Source organism: Salmo trutta, chromosome 18 (assembly GCF_901001165.1).
Source record: "Salmo trutta chromosome 18, fSalTru1.1, whole genome shotgun sequence".
NCBI lineage: Eukaryota > Metazoa > Chordata > Actinopteri > Salmoniformes > Salmonidae > Salmo > Salmo trutta.
Genome location: NC_042974.1, coordinates 8,363,286 through 8,375,501, shown reverse-complemented (window position 1 = coordinate 8,375,501; position 12,216 = coordinate 8,363,286). Strand labels below are relative to the sequence as shown.

General features: G+C 38.7%; 1 protein-coding gene across 17 annotated transcripts in view; it reads right to left on the bottom strand.

Moving 5' to 3' along the window:
* LOC115152808 (neurexin-1a) overlaps positions 1-12,216 on the bottom strand; it is a 758,004-nt gene that overhangs the window by 401,161 nt on the left and 344,627 nt on the right. The window lies entirely within an intron of this gene.

Below are 12,216 nucleotides of genomic sequence, written 5' to 3'. Positions count from 1 at the left end.
TCTCTGTAGCTTGGTTTACAATCAAATTGCGACAATCATTTTCTAAAATCTGCATAAAACAATATGTGCATTTACCTACCAGAGATGTTTCCATCAAACTGACTTTTTGCAGATAAAAGGTTGTGTGTGATGACATAGTGCACATAAAAAATGTAGCATTCAATTCCAATGTACCGAAAGAAAAATATAAGTTAAATGGGTTACCATCACATTTTCTACTCTATTGATGGTTTTGTCACAAACCCCGTTGCCTTGTATAGTGAATATACCCACTCTGGTTTTGGCACATGCCCTCTAGCCAACAGCTAGCAGATACAGTGTGGGTAGGCTAGTCTAGATTATAATATTATTATGGATAAGAGCAATATTATTTGTACTTTTCAAACGGCAGCCAAGCATCGATCATCATGTCACCAGAATAATACCCTCAATATTTATTGGAAAGGAGCATCAAGCTCACCGTGCACTTTTCCCACTCTGTGAGGTTCATCATAACTTATTTAACCTGTTAGGGTATAAGGGGCAGTATTTTCACGGCTGGATAAAAAAATGTACCTGATTTAATCTGGTTACTAATCCTACCCAGTAACTACGATATGCATATACTTATTATATATGGATAGAAAACACCCTAAAGTTTCAAAAACTGTTTGAATGGTGTCTGTGAGTATAACAGAACTCATTTGGCAGGCAAAACCCTGAGACAGATTCTGACAGGAAGTGGATACCTGATGTGTTGAATTGACTTTAAGCCTATACCATTGAAAAACAAAGGGGGTGAGGAATGTTTTGGCACTTCCTATTGCTTCCACAAGATGTCCCCAGCCTTTACAAAGTGTTTTGAGTCTTCTACAGTGAGATCTGACTGAAGAAGAGCTTTGGAACGGCGATGTCCCATTAGACACCTGGCACGCAAGTTGATGGTGGGTACTCTCATTCCGAAACGTTTTAAAAGAGAACCCAATGGTCCGCCTTGAATTTTATTCATGTTCTGGTTAAAAAAGGCCCTAATGATTTATGCGATACAACGTTTGACATGTTTGAACGAACGTAAATATATTTTTTCCGTTCGTGATGTGAAGTGAAGTCCGGCTGGCTTAGATCATGTGCTACAACACGGAAGTTTTTGGACATAAATGATGAGCTTTTTTGAACAAAACTACATTCGTTATGGACCTGGGATTCTTTGGAAGTGACATCTGATGAAGAGAATCAAAGGTAATGGATTATTTACATAGTATTTTCGATTTTAGATCTCTCCAACATGGCGGTTAGTCTGTATCGCAATGCGTATTTTTCTGGCGCAGTGCTCAGGTTATTGCAAAGTGTGATTTCCCAGTAGAGTTAATTTTAAATCTGGCAAGTCCATTGCGTTCAAGAGATGTAAATCTATAATTCTTTGAATGACAATATAATATTTTACCAATGTTTTCTAATATTAATTAATTATTTTGTTGTCATGACTTGACTGCCGGTATTGGAGGGAAACGATTTCCTGAACATCAACGCCATAGTAAAACGCTGTTTTTAGATATAAATATGAACTTGATAGAACTAAAAATGCATGCATTGTCTAACATAATGTCCTAGGAGTGTCATCTGATGGAGATTGTAAAAGGTTAGTGCATAATTTTAGCTGATTTTATGGTTTTGGTGACGCCTGTCTTTGAATCGACAATACACTACACACAGCTATTGTCAATGTACTCTCCTAACATAACCTAACTTTATGCTTTCCCCGTAAAACCTTTTTGAAATCGGAAAACGTGGTTAGATTAAGGAGATGTTTATCTTTCAAAGGCTGTAAGTTAGTTGTATGTTTGAGAAATTTGAATTTTGACATTTATTTGGTTTCAAATTTGCCGCTCTTGAAATGCACCTGCTGTTGATAGGGTGCGCCACGGGTGGCACGCTAACGTCCCACATAGCCCCAAGAAGTTAATCTGTAGCCTAATAAACTGTATGCTTTCCCAAGTCGTAGTGGAAGGACTACACAAGTTTACTTCGATATGATGGTTATTATATCAATATTTGAACGTTAAGGCATTTCCACCGTTTCCACCGGCATTTCCACCATTTCTCGCATGATTCATTTTACCGACACAAAAAGATCCAACCACGTCGAATAATAAAATTGACTGCCGTCATTTATAAAATTGTACTAGCATTTCATGTTTCCATCAGCCAAATTCTTGAGGAAAATCGGTTTAAGTCTCCCGGAGATTTGAGACTGGGACGGAGAATCACCTTCCAGCAGGACAATGACCCTAAGCATACTGCTAAAGCAACACTTGAGTGGTTTTTAGGTGAAATAGTTAAATGTTTTGGAATGGCCTAGTCAAAGTCCAGACCTCAATCCAATTGAGAATCTGTGGAATGACTTAAAGATTGCTGTACACCAGCGGAACCCATCCAACTTGAAGGAGCTGGAGCAGTTTTGCCTTGAAGAATGGCCAAAAATCCCAGTGGCTAGATGTGCCAAGCTTATAGAGACATACCCCAAGAGACTTGCAGCTGTAATTGCTGCAAAAGGTGGCTCTACAAAGTATTGACTTTGAATAGTGAATAGTTTTCAAGTTTTCATTTTTTTTGTCTTATTTCTTGTTTGTTTCACAATAAAACTATTTTGCATCTTCAAAGTGGTAGGCATGTTGTGTAAATCAAATGATACAAACCCTCCCAAAAAATCTATTTTAATTCCAGGTTGTAAGACAATAAAATTTGAAAAGTGCCAAGGGTGTGAATACTTTTGCAAGCCACTGTATACTATACTTCCATTCATTTGTTAAACTAGGTCCAGGGGATCTTCAGATGAGTGTTGTGAGGCCTGTGGGTGTCCAAGAGCAAAAAAAGGACATGTACAGTACCAGTCTAAAGTTTGGACACACCTACTCATTACAGGGTTTTCTTGATTTTTTATTTTTTCTACATTGTAAAATAATTGTGAAGACATCACAACTATGAAATAACATGTATTCATGTAGTAACTAAGAAAGTGTTCAACAAATCAAAATATATTTTAAATTTGAGATTCTTCAAATAGCCCCCCTTTGCCGAGATGACAGTTTTGCACACTCTTGGCATTCTCTCAACCAGCTTCATGAGTTAGTCACTTGGAATGCATTTCTATTAACCGGTGTGCCTTCCTAAATGTTAATTTGTGAAATGTCTTTACTTCTTAATGCAATTGAGCCAATCAGTTGTGTTGTGACAAGGTAGGGGTGGTATACAGAAGTATACAGTATACAGTAGTCACCCTTTGCCTTGATGACAGCTTTGCACACTCTTGGCATCTTGTTGTCCGTGAGAGTCTCACCTCACGTGTAGCCCAAACAGTTTGGAAGCTACAGACACAAGTTGGCAGATAGGCTGTACCTATATTAGTCTCATCTTTCCATAGAGGGGTCATACTAGTTTGTAGGCCAAACCATTCAGACAATACAGATGATTTAGTGAGAAGACCGATTTTCGGGATGTCTCATGGTCTGACAAACATCGCTCTGGCTCTGCCACCTTTCACCGCAGATGCGGAAGTGCGACATCGGCAGGTGTGTTGGAACTGATATCTCTAGTTTAAACTGACAGATTTTGATGGGGATTATTTTATTATGCTAATGTGATTTCTGTGGGGCCACGAAACTCGACTCTAGGGGGGTTTTAAGGGAAAAAATGATAAAACCTTAGGCAAAAATGTAACATTATTCAAGGTGCTAGGAGCCGTCTAACTGTGACTGTGAGGCAAAGAGGGACGTGTCTTGTCAAAGCTGAGAATAGAAGCTGGCAGAATGAGAAAATAAGGACTGTGATTTTCTAAAGAGGGTCATCCCAGGGATTTTCTAAAGTCATAACTGCCTAATGGTTAACTGTGAGAAAAATGACTGATGGTGCTTGAAGTTGTATATTTAAATATGCAGTTTGTACCAAATGAGTACACTCGAGACAGTTCTGCATTGCATTCATACTTTATGAATTAAAAACCATAAAGGAGGAGAGGCAGTTCCCATAGTAACTTAGAACATGAGAACAGTGGAGAACAACACCTCCTCTCCTCTGACACAGCATCAGGACATGACACTGGAGGTAAGGCAGGACATGATGTTGTTGTGAATGTGGCTCATTTACTTAATGTGAGAGTTTGAAAGTATATACACTATATATTTTTGAGAGTATATACACATAGACACACACACTCACAATCAACATGTTCATAGTCAGAGCAGGAGCCACAGTCAGTGTATATCAAAGGATTTCCTGCCATCTGGCACAATATGAATCTCTCCTTTCCAGCAGAAGATAATATGACCGCATACAATCAGAATCAGAGCCTGAATTTGACCCAATTGGAACACTGATCATTTGGTTTTCTCATAAAGCCATACTGTCTCCAGATTCAGAGAAACGTTAGGGTCCCAACATTGGGCAATTTGATTGTATGAAATCTCTGACATGTCCTGGACCTTAGACCAAAGACTTGAGAGGTTCCAACTCATACAGTGCGTCACTGACACAAGGAACATGTATCCTGCTGAACCCCCCCAGTCTCTTTTTCTCTCTCCTCCTCCTCCTCCTCCTCCTCCTCCTCCTCCTCCTCCTCCACCTCCACCTCCACCTCCACCTCCTCCTCGTCTCTCTGCCACAAGGACAGAGGGATGGAAGGCAAAGATCAAGCCATCCTTTCAAGTGCCCCAAATCCCTCCATCCCATTATTTAATATATTGCTCTCTCACCCTATTCCCATTCTCCAGGAGCCTGGTTTCTATCCTGCCCTGGCCTTGGTGTGTTGTTTGGTGCTTACAAAGCAAAATGGAGCTTCTGAGGTTGAGTATAGTAGCCCAGTGCTCCAGCTGCCTGTGATTTGCATACACATTGCTTTGAGGCTTTGAAGATTTCAGGGAAAGAGGAAAGGAAGTAAATAGCTGTAAATTGGTTGAGTGGAATGAACCTGCACGCCATATGAATGGATCCAGGAGGGAGTGAAGACAGTGGAACCAAGCCATCTGCAGCTTGGGGTGTTTCATATTGAGTATGGTTACATGCACACAATAATATGATGATTGTGGATAGTCAGATGAATATCATAGTTTGATTAAGAAGCTTACATGGTTTGCAAGAAGAGCAATTTCCCAAGTGATCCTGTTTCCATGAACACATCTGAAATCAGGCCACCTGATGGGACTTTTGATAAATGCAGAAAATCACCAATCAAAATAAACGTTCTACCACAGCAACCATGTTATTTTTGGGAAAACTACTTGATTCTGAGTTTGGATATATAAAGCTTGTATGTGAAAACTACTTCTAAGATGCATACTTTCAGTTGTTCTGAACTCACTTCACTCTCGATAAAGAGGGAGGCTCTTGGCTGATGCTAGCACATGCACAGATAAAATACACCGCTGGAACCCAGACTAAGGTGTTAACATGATCTAATCATTTGTATAGAGAGGAGGGATGAAGGAACCAGGAATAGAGAGGAGGGATGAAGGAGCCAGGAATGGAGAGGAGGGATGAAGGAACTAGGAATAGAGAGGAGGGATGAAGGCACTAGGAATAGAGAGGAGGGATGAAGGAACTAGGAATAGAGAGGAGGGATGAAGGAACTAGGAATAGAGAGGAGGATGAAGGAACTAGGAATAGAGAGGAGGGATGAAGGAACTAGGAATAGAGAGGAGGGATGAAGGAACTAGGAATAGAGAGGAGGGATGAAGGAACTAGGAATAGAGAGGAGGGATGAAGGAACTAGGAATAGAGAGGAGGGATGAAGGAACTAGGAGTAGAGAAGAGGGATGAAGGAACTAGGAATAGAGAGGAGGGATGAAGGAATTAGGGTCTAGTCTCCAGGTTTTTAATGGCTGGATGGGTAACAGGACAGCCAGAGTCTAACCAGGGTCTAGGCTCCAGGTATATAATGGCTGGATGGGTGACAGGACAGCCAGAGTTTACTACTGTATCCGACCACCACACTGTGTCAGTCATTTTGAGAGACAGAGAGAGAGGAACAGGTCACTACACTACAGCAGGATTAGACCCATCATAAGCAGGCCATTCTAGCAGAGTGGTTCATTGTCAATAAAGACCATGTGCAGCAAAAAGTGTATGTGGTAGAATGTGGTCAAGAGAACTTTGGCACACAGTAACATTGACAAGCCTTTAGAAGCGGTGACATTTACATCCAATGTCAGGCACCTGTGTTGTTTGTTTGCATGCAAATGTTCTTGGCTATACAGCACATGCCAATCCAATAATCCATTAACACCCCAGTTCACAGACTACATTCATACTCTGCGATCCTGTCCAATACATTTGCATAATCTGGGGTCTTTCTGTAATTGCTTTGTACAATCAGTGTGTGGGGCTGTGTGCGTGCGTGCTCATGTGTGCATGCATGTGTGTGTGTGTGAGATAGAAGGACAGACAGTGTGTGAGAGTGAGAGAGACAAAGAGAACGGAAGAGAGAGAGGGAGAGAGACAGAGAGAGACAGAGAGACAGAGACAGAGAGACAGAGAGACAGAGAGAGAGGGACAGACAGAGTGTGTGTGTGTGTGTCTGTGTGTGTGAGAGAGAGAGAGCGAGAGAGAGAGAGAGAGAGAGAGAGACAGTCAGTGTGTGTGTGAGAGAGAGAGACAGAGAGAGACAGAGAGAGACAGAGAGAGACAGAGAGACAGAGAGACAGAGAGAGAGGGACAGACAGAGTGTGTGTAGGTGTCTGTGTGTGTGAGAGAGAGAGCGAGAGAGAGAGAGAGACAGCCAGTTTGTGTGTGTGAGAGAGAGAGAGAGACAGAGAGAGACAGAGAGTGTGTGTGTGTGTGAAAGTGAATAGGCAGTGTAAAGGAAACTAAGAGAGACATGGAGGTCAGATAGGTCAACTATTAATGGAAAGAAACCAGGCTGCATTTCCTCCCCACACAAACCCCCCCACACACACACGCAGTGATGAGGTTAACGGTAAAACCACATGACTGGTGCCAGAATGCAAATTATACAAATTATAGAATAAACCATTGCCTTGAGATGGTGCTAACAGAAAGTCAATGCGACACATCACCACATCAGCATGCACACACACCACCTAGTGAATAGCATATTTCAACTTGTGTCAAGTTACTGGTAGTTTAAAGTTATTAAATTATCTTAAAGATGCCAGGTTGTAATAAATCAATAATACAACAACCAAACTACAGTAAAAACAGTCAGTGTGTGGTTGTGGGTGTGTGTGCATATGTGTATTTTTAGCTTGTTTTCTGTCAGCGCCTGTTCAGTGTTAAAGTTGAAGTGGTAGCAGTTTCTTAAGGCAGAGCTGAGGCCGCCCACGGGAAGGGAGCCTAGGACCCCTCATTGACAGTGATGTGTTCTTTGAGTCCGTTCTGAACAGGATTTTCCTCCATAAAGCTGTCCAGAGATGCCGCTAACTGACAACACAAATAACGCGATACCAAATTAAGTGGTTTGAACAAATAATTAGCAGAGAAAAATGAAGAAAAAATATACATATTGTCAACTCCGTCAACAACTAAAAAATTCTAGCGTCAACCTCGTCAGAGTGCTAAAGATCTGATAGAATGGTTATGTTTTTATTGGGGACTTTCAGATGAATAACTGTCCATATTTACAAATGTTTGTATTGAAGTTTATTTTTAGAGGCAAAAAATATGTCTGTTTTGAGAATCTGTTGTCAACTCTGTGTCACAACCGTCGTAGTGAGTGGACCAAAACGCAGCGGGTATATGTATGCTCATCTTCTTTTATTGAAGAAAACAAAAACAAAAACACTTATACTAAACAAACGACGAAAAACAGTCCTGTAAGGTTCACTGACAATACATGGAGACAACTACCCACAAAACCCATGGAAAAACACCCCTACTAAATAGGACCCTCAATTAGAGGCAACGAGGAACAGCTGCCTCCAATTGAAGGTCAACCCAAGAAACTTAAACAAAGAAATAGACACACTAGAACAAACATAGAAATATACTAACATAGAACATAAACCAAAAACCCCGAAATACATAAAACAAACACCCCCTGCCACGCCCTGACCAAACTACAATAACAAATAACCCATTTTACTGGTCAGGACATGACACTGTCGGCTTGTCAACTTCATCACTGATAGCTAACCCCTTTAAGATTGATTTTCTTTGTCAATATTCTGAAAAAATACTGTAATCACAGTTCTGCGATATGCTTAAACAATTGAAGTATTTACTGTGCTAGACCTAAGGGATAATGCTTGCCTTACCAATGCAGTTTCATGTTCTAAATTGAGAAAAACATGCCAAAATGCTAACAAAATTACCTCTGGAGTATATAATAGGGCTATAAAACCAAACAAAAATACATTTGGAGGTTTGTATTACATATTTGCATAATCGAATGTTAGAATTAAACAATCAAGACCTTGAAACACTTGCTGGACAATAATTGTAAAAATGAAATAGCTTTCATGGTGTCTGACAGAGTTGACATAAATCAGGTAAGTTGCATTTTATGAGAAAAAATAAATAGGTTGATCCTTTACATGGTGTGATAGCTGATACTTATGTTTATCAAAATAAGATTGTACCATCTTTCAAGAATCCCTGAGTACTAAAACAGCAACATCTTCTCTCAGCATCATGGCAAAATGTGTCAAATAGCATGAGATTAGCTGTAAAACTGCACAAAAAAAATATCTGCCTGTGGCAACAACAACAAAAATGTAACACCTTATTTGAACTTTGCGGGGGGCGTTGTGAAATTGCGCTATGCCGCTATTTCTAAATCAATCTAAAAAGAGGATGAAAACTGTAACTAATAGAGGATGGTAACTATCTAATAGAGGATGGTAACTGTAACAAAAATAGAGGATGGTAACTGTAACTAGTAGAGGATGGTAACTGTAACTAATAGAGGATGGTAACAGTAAATAATAGAGGCTGGTAACTGTAACTAATAGAGGATGGTAACTGTAACTAATAGAGGATCGTAACTGTAACTAATTGACGATTGTAACTGTAAATAATAGAGGATGGTAACTGTAACTAATAGAGGATGGTAATTGTAACTAATAGAGGATAGTAACTGTAAATAATAGAGGATAGTAACTGTAACTAATAGAGGATAGTAACTGTAACTAATAGAGGATAGTAACTGTAACTAATAGAGGATAGTAACTGTAACTAATAGAGGATAGTAACTGTAACTAATAGAGGATAGTAACTGTAACTAATAGAGGATAGTAACTGTAACTAATAGAAGATAGTAACTGTAACTAATAGAGGATAGTAACTGTAGCTAACAGTGTCACGTCCTGACCAGTAAAAGGGGTTATTTGTCATTGTAGTTTGGTCAGGGCGTGGCAGGGGGTGTTTGTTTTGTGTGTTTCGGTGTTTTTGGTTTAGGTTCTATGTTCTATGTTTAAATCTAGTTTCTATTTCTATGTTGGGGTTTTGGTAGGACCTCCAATTAGAGACAGCTGGTTGTCGTTGCCTCTAATTGGAGGCCATATTTAGTTGGGGTTTGTTTCACTTGTGTTTTGTGGGTGGTTGTTTTCCTGTATAGCATGTGTTGCCTTACGGAACTGTTTCGTCATTTTGTTTATTTTGTTTAAGTGTTATCTTTAAATAAATTAAGAAGATGAGCACTATACCCGCTGCGCCTTGGTCCAATCCTTACGATGCCTATGACAAACAGGATGTTAACAGTAAATAATAGAGGATGGTAACTGTAACTAATAGAGGATGGTAACTGTAACTAATAGAAGATGGAAAGTGTAACTAATTGAGGATAGTAACTGTAACTAATAGAAGATAGTAACTGTGACTAATAGAGGATAGTAACTGTAAGTAATAGAGGATAGTAACTGTAAGTAATAGAGGATGGTAACTAACTAATAGAGGATAGTAACTGTAACTAATAGAAGATAGTAACTGTAACTAATAGAGGATAGTAACTGTAACTAATAGAGGATGGAAAGTTGAACTAATAGAGGATGGTTACTGTAACTAATAGAGGAGAGTAACTGTAACAATTAGAGGATAGTAACTGTAACTAATAGAGGATAGTAATTGTAACAATTAGAGGATAGTAACTGTAACTAATAGAGGATGGAAAGTGCATCTAATAAAGGATGGTAACAGTAACTAATAGAGGATGGTAACTGTAACTAATAGAGGATGGTAACTGTAACTAATGGAGGATAGTAACTGTAACTAATAGAGGATGGAAAGTGTAACTAATAGATGTTGGAAAGTGCAAATAATAGAGGATGGTAACAGTAACTAATAGAGGATGGTAACTGTCACTAATAGAGGATAGTAACTGTAAGTAATAGAGGATAGTAACTGTAAGTAATAGAGGATAGTAACTGTAACTAATAGAGGTTAGTAACTGTAACTAATAGAGGTTAGTAACTGTAACTAATAGAGGATGGTAACTGTAACTAATAGAGGTTAGTAGCTGTAACTAATAGAGGATAAAATGTAACTAATAGAGGTGAGTAAGTGTAACTAATAGAACTTAGTAACTGTAACTAATGGAGGATAGTAACTGTAACTAATAGAGGATAGTAACTGTAACTAATAGAGGTGAGTAACTGTAACTAATAGTACTTAGTAACTAATGGAGGATAGTAACAGTAACTAATAGAGGATGTAACTGTAACTAATAGAGGATGGACACTAACTAATAGAGGGTGGTATCTGTCAATAAATAAAGGATGGAAACTGTAACTAATAGAGCATAGTAACTCTAACTAATAGAGGATAGTATCTGTAACTAATAGAGGATAGTAACTGTAACTAATAGAGGATAGTAACTGTAACTGATAGAGGATGGTAACTGTAAAAATATAGGACAGTAACTTTAACTAATAGATTATGGCAACTCTAAACAGAGGATGGTACGTGTAACTAACAGAGGATAGTAACTGTAAAAAATATAGGATTGTAACTGTAAAAAATATAGGATGGTAACTGTAATTAATAGAGGATGTTAACTGTAAAAAATCTAGGATGGTAACTGTAATTAATAGAGGATGTTAACCGTAACTAATAGAGGATGGTAACTTTAACTAATAGAGGATGGTAACTATAAAAATATAGGATGGTAACTGTAAGTAACAGAGGATGTTAACCATAACTAATAGAGGATGGTAACTGTTACTAATAGAGGATGGCAACTGTAACTAATAGAGGATGGCAACTGTAACTAACAGAGGATGGTAACTGTAGCTAATATATGATTGTAACTGTAACTCATAGAGGATGGTAACTGCATCTAAATAGATTATGGTAACTGTATCTAATTGATGATTGTAACTGTATCTAATAGAGGATGGTATATGTAACAAATATAGTATTGTAACTGTAACTAATAGAGGAAGGTAACTGTAACTAATAGAGGATGGTAACTGTAACTTATAGAGGATGGTAACTGTAACTAATGGAGGATGGTAACTGTAACTTATAGAGGATGGTAACTGTAACTAATGGAGGATGGTAACTGTAACTTATAGAGGATGGTAACTGTAACTAATGGAGGATGGTAACTTCAACTAATAGAGGATGGTAACTGTAATTAAATAGAGGATTGTAACTGTTTTAAATAGAGGATGGTAACATTTAAGTATCTTGGAATGGCCTAGTCGAAGCCCAGACCTCAATCCAATTGATAATTTGTGGTATGACTTAAAGATTGCTGTACACCAGCCAAACCCATCCAACTTGAAGGAGCTGGTTCAGTTTTGCCTTGAATAATAGGCAAAAATCCCAGTGGCAAGATGTGCCAAGCTTATAGAGACATACCCCAAGAGACTTGCAGCTGTAATTGCTTCAAAAGGTGGCTCTACAAAGTATTGACTTTGGGGGGGTGAATAGTTGTGCACGCTCAAGTTTTCTGTTTTTATGTCTTATTTATTTATTGTTTGTTTTACCCCAAAAAATATTTTGCATCTTCAAAGTGGTAGGCATGTTGTGTAAATCAAATGATACAAATAATTTTCAATTTTAATTCCAGGTTGTAAGGCAACAAAATAGGAAAAATGCCAAGGGGGGTGAATACTTTCGCAAGCCACTGTACTGGACCAGATTCTTCTTTATCATGTCCATTGATGCCAGGCTCGGGTTCTGAGCTCTTCACCACACCTTCTACCTAATATAACTCATCCTCTTTCACTTCCATGTCACCTCCAGAACTCTGTTTACTCTTGACACCAACCTTCTTCAACACCCCAT